The 5,723-nt window shown below is 36.1% G+C and overlaps 1 long non-coding RNA gene across 1 annotated transcript; it reads left to right on the top strand.

Moving 5' to 3' along the window:
* Positions 1–797: 797 nt before the first annotated feature.
* On the top strand, positions 798–1,156 carry LOC109582616 (uncharacterized). Its single transcript, XR_002185161.1, has 3 exons — positions 798–824; positions 878–966; positions 1,078–1,156. It is a non-coding gene; the product is annotated as an uncharacterized LOC109582616 (long non-coding RNA).
* The last annotated feature ends 4,567 nt before the right edge of the window (positions 1,157–5,723 follow it).

Below are 5,723 nucleotides of genomic sequence, written 5' to 3' on the forward strand. Positions count from 1 at the left end.
CCTGTCTCTGAATTCCACAGCTGACAAATCAAATCACGTTTCTTAATTGGGGGGAAACCAACAAAGGGAACAAGGTCTCCCTGGCTCTAAACAAAATCTCCTAGAAGGGTCAGAAACCCCTGATAGTATGGAGCTGAATATGCATTCATTTCTCTCATCGCATTCCTTAAACGAGAAGGTGCGGTATAAAAGGCGGGGCCCTGGGCATGGTGGCTTCCGTTTTATTCACGTGTAAAAATGTCGGCTCTAGATGGTGTTGCTTCTTCAAGGAAAAATGCAGGAAGAAAGGGGTTTTGGTACCAAATGGACTTCCATTTTACTCTCAAAGAAGACAAGGACCAGTTCTAGTTAGGCTTGATCGAGTTAAGGGGTCTTTAGGCACTAAAAGAAGGCGCTGGAACTGCTGTCTCATTTACTCGCCGATTTAGTTTTAAAAGAGAATCATTCTGAGGCTCTATCACATGATACTAGTAGTTCTTCTGCTATGCTCAATACTTCAGGTAGTTATAATGTGTTTAAATTAGTGATTATATATAAATAAGGTATGGGTGATGGGAACGAAGAGCAGCCATTTGTGCATAGATATAGGATCGGCTGTTGGGAAACATACATTAACATGGTTAGTGTGGTATGGTTGACCGAAGCATGATCAGTTACAGACAGGTATTCTTTGTTAGTATTATTATTATTATTACTATTATTATCAACATCATCAAAACTATTCATAATTTTAGATCGTCATGTGATTTGTGCTGAATTTCGATTCAATCCCAGTTGTGAGTACTGTAATCGTAACTCAAGTTTATTAGTTACTAGATACAGAAGTAAGTATTATTTGTAATGTAAAGTAATCATATGGTGGCATTAATATTTTTAGGCTCGTACTAGCATTTTTCTTGTACTGGTATATTACCATCACAGTACTGCCATATTTTTGTCGGCATCACTGGGCACAGTTGGGAAGAGGTACACAAATACAGGAGGCTCCTCACCATCCCAATATCTATTCAACCCTATATACATAATGTTTGTATTTTTAAAAATTTAGAATAACATTTTTGCATTTACTTCTTCCAGTAGATCGTTGAATGTTACAACTGCTACCAGTACTAGCATCTGAATGAGGACCATGTTGGGGTCTTTTGCTGGAACCACTTATACTATCACTTATTACCTGCCTGACAGCATCATTGCCCGTGTTTCTTAGGCTGTTGGCAGATTTTTCAGAATATACAATAATATTTGATAATAATGCAAAATTATTACTTCAAGTCAATTATACCATTTCTCTCCTTGCTATGCTTTCTAGGTGTGCTTGTAGGTTAACTCTCTCAACTTTGCTAATTTTAATGTTTTTATAATGCGTTTTGCTAGTGATTTAGCCATGATAAGAACAGTGCCAGTGCGGAAGCTATTTTGTTATTTTCAAATTTCATTCAATCTGGCCGCCATATTGTGCCCAGGGCACCTCCTTTTATACTGTGATCGACGGAAGCGATTTCATGACGTTGCGTGAATGGTTTTATAGTGCACCTTCTTGTTTAAGTGAGGCTTGTCTAGAAAAATATATGCAATTAATATGGGCCTCAGACTCAATGACACTCTGCTCATTTACTAAGTAGGAAGTTGCCTCACAAGAGGCATTGTAGGAGACATCATGAATAGGTTTCAGAGGGTACTTTGACCACCCATGCCAACAGGGACAGACATAAACCTCCTCTCAGAATCATAAATTTGGCAGCTAAAAGGAGAGGAAAGAGTCGGAAAGAGCATGTTCCACATTATGAAACAGTCAACCATAGTTACTTGTTATTCTTTGTACATAAATCTATTCACATTCAATACATTTAGAGAGTGCGATGTTTGATTACTGAGGCTGAGGGACAAGTTGATGATGATAAATTTATGTATTTACACCATGTTGTAGCAAGAAAAGAATCGCTTCCTATCAATAATACAACCTTTTCATGAATAGAAACAGTGACCCCCGTATCAGCAAATAAATCACATGCTTTATTTACATTCACCACAAGTAAATGACATTTCAATGGTTCAGGATAGTAGCCAAATATTGGTCCTACAGCATTTAGTTGATCAAGCAAAGACCAAAAAGAGGATAGAGCTACAGTGGCACAAGAGTCATCAGCATACTACAACAGAATAAAACTTAGAGGAATCCTTCAGTAAATGAATAAGTGGAAGAGATCCAATAGTCCCCCTGGGTCACACTTCACAATTAAAGAAATGCTCATCAGTACCTCTCAAGATCAACATGGACCAGCCCCGATAGGTATGAAGAAGGAAACAGGGATCCCTTGGCAAAAGGATCTGAACATTTCATAGTAGTGATATTAGTTGATCAAATTGAAAACATTACATGTATTTATGGTCAACCAACCCCAGTCAGCAGTTTTAAAAGACTGATATAGTTTCCTGGCAAAGTGGAACGTGGCTTCAATACCCTTTTCCATACCTGCACACAACTGGTCAGTACCACAAGCCACTTCACCATCATCTCGAGTAATGAAGCATACAGCTTTACCGATAACTCCTTAAAGTTTTTCCAATACCAATCATTGCTCTAACTCCAGGGTATTTATCCAAAGCCATGAATCCATTAGCAAGTAGACCTGTATTTATAAATCAAGGTAGAACACCGTTAGCCATTGTACAAGTGAAGGACGCCACTGCGTCACGGAGATGAGTGCTATGAGGCCCATAATAAAACAAAACATCAGACCAATGCTTGGATTGACTTCTGTCTGGAGCTAGAATCTCCCTGCATACCAATAATCACCTTATAAATGTGACCACCAGTAATCTAAATTTCCTCAAAAAGTGGTAGATCATCAGCATAGAGTAATGAAATGGAATGAGGTGGATTGGGATTTGGATGTTTAGATTGTAATACCTCCAGGACAGACTTCTTAGTGACAGAAGCATAAGCCGATTATTATAATTGTTTTTAGGATTTACTATTACTATTATTATTATTGCTATTCCTTTTTGCAGCTGCGAAAGGAATTTAGAAATCCCATCAGGTTAATGTGTGGCCTCTGAATAATTACCATCAGGTCATAAAAATGGCACTGGAAAGCATCAACAAGTTATTAAGAGAACTTTACACAGATTGGAATGTGTATCAGACATTGTAAGACGAAAACTTTATTCCTACCATTGCTAACTTCCCTGCCAAAGGCATTACTGGTGATGCTAGAAATAAGATGATGAGAGATTACATCAGATAAGGAGTATAACTTTGAGGCGGTTAACGACGCTAGTAAAGCTTGTGCACCTTTGGTGACATGGGCCATTGCTCAGGTGAGAAAGAGAGAGAGAGAGAGGATGGTTTTTATTTAAGTCTGATTTTAATTGTGTATATGGAACATCGTAATACATAATTATACATGTTCTCATCTTGTGTAGCAAGTTTGAGTTCGTTTCAATTGAATATAGACTTATAAATTTTTAAAGTTATTAACAATTTGGTCAAAGTCCCTGTACTATACTACAGGGGTTTTGCCAAATTTTGCCAAAAATTCTTAGTAAAGAATTATCAGTTTTAAAAATGTTTTCCTATTGACATACATTGTACATATTGTCATGTTGTGTAGACAGTTTTTAGCTAATTCCAATCAAAATTTCAAATTTACGAATTTTAAAATTGCGCTAAATAAGATAGCCAAACCCAAAAAGGCATATAGAATGTAAAAATAATATACAAAAGTAAAAATGAACTATGGTTAGATTCCAGTTGTCATTCTGAACATTACAGCCGGAGCAAACACATAGCCTGTGTTCTTGAGTGAGTAAAGCCTCCACTTGAAATTCAACAAATGCTGCAATCTATAAATATTGTCTTTTTACAAGGCATCTGAATATAAAGCATGGTTACTTTTTATGCAGTACCAGTTTGCTCATTCTTCTTACCCCCAGATTACACTCATCATCTTGTATCTTTAAAACTCCCTAACATTAAATGCAAGCCAAAAGATGATGAAACCAAGTGTGTTGTAAAAAAATGACCATTGTAGATGTACTCTGATTTGACTCTCAAGGATTAAATTAAAGACAAGTAATGCAAAAAAGATGCTGTCCTCTTTACTTATGAAGAGCCTTTCAATCCAGATAATGTGAGGACACAATGGGATTGTTTATTTCCCTGGAACTGAAGAACCTCAAAAATGGTGAGATTTCAAAACTTAAATTTGTAAGAGCTGCTACAATCTTACCTGGAAGTCAATGAACACCATTGTCAAATAAAAGAGTTCATAGTACTCGTGATGATCCTGGTGATGGAAAATGTTTATTTTATGCCGTTTTATATCTCATATTAGGTCCATTTCTCAGCATTACGAATTACACAAAGCAATTGTTAGTAATATGCCAAAATTTGAAAAATTGTGACAATAATTGACAAAAGGTACCTTATGGCGGATTTCTAAATTCATCATTATAATGAAAAATATCAACCTGTGAGTGCTCTGTTAGACAACCATTGTTTCTAGAAGTTACATAGTAAATTTTTGCATCCTCTGGAGTAATTATATGATTAATGGAGCTCAAGAAGGTGGATTTTTTAGGCTGTAAAGACCAATTTTCCTATCCGCCATAAGGTACCTTGTCAATTATGGTCACAATTGCTTCATAGTACATTAAGTTCAACCAGATATTCAGGCATATCAGACTGAATAAGTCAATAATGTATTGGAACAATGTGTGGGCCACCGACACAAAGATTATTACACTTACTGCAATGTCAGCTATATCTGTACATTCATATACACTTAATCCCACTTTTGTTGGCTGGGCTAGATATGGAAGCCAAACTTCATATGGCATTCCTTGTGATACTAATACACCTGCTTTGTATTTGAAGAATGTTGCTACTAATCATTTCCAAGCAAATAAGTGTTGAGTACTGGGTTTCTATCATTTTTTGTTATTTATTTTTAGTAAAACTAGAAGTATTTATGTCTTTTTTAGGTTTCGATTTTTGAAAGCATCATTATTTTTGCATAATAATAATAATAATACTATACATTAATGTCAGGGCCTCACACTAGATACAGCCATTATTGATTATCAAGTGATGTTTTTGGGGAAGGTATGGCATATGTTGCATTGTCTCGTGTCCGTACATTAAATGGATTACATTTAATATATAGGCAGTAGCCTATATGTAGGATTTAGGTTGGTTTTTCAAGATGGTGGCCATTTTTGATTTTCAAACACTTATAACTCTTTTATCTTACATTGTACAGCCTTATAAATGGCTTAGATGAGCTCTCCTTCACTGTGTGATTCTCCTGGTACCTTTAAAGTGGACTGAAATGTAGCGAGAGCTTTTTTCATAAATAGGCCCAAATTCAAATTTCTGCAAAAATTATCTTCTTTGTTTCGCCTTCTTCTATGGCCCCTCTAATCTTTTAAACCAGAGAACCGCTCCAGTTGGCTTTTACATCATTCCTTTGTGCTTGGGTCAAGGACCACAAAGGTGGATTAAAAAAGAAGCGAGGAGAGAACAAAATTGAAGACGAAATCCAGCTGCAGACACCGCGTGGGTTTGTGGTTTGACGCCATTTTAATTTATGCGCAGGTGATTAGCATGAATATGATTAACCTAACCACAGAATCAAAACAGAATGTAATTTATTAATTTAAGAAAAAAGAATGGAAAACAGTAAATAAAAAAACATTTGAAATGGAAAAGCAGTAGGATT

This window comes from Amphimedon queenslandica, unplaced genomic scaffold, assembly GCF_000090795.2.
Source record: "Amphimedon queenslandica unplaced genomic scaffold, v1.1 AMPQUscaffold_13371, whole genome shotgun sequence".
Lineage (NCBI taxonomy): Eukaryota > Metazoa > Porifera > Demospongiae > Haplosclerida > Niphatidae > Amphimedon > Amphimedon queenslandica.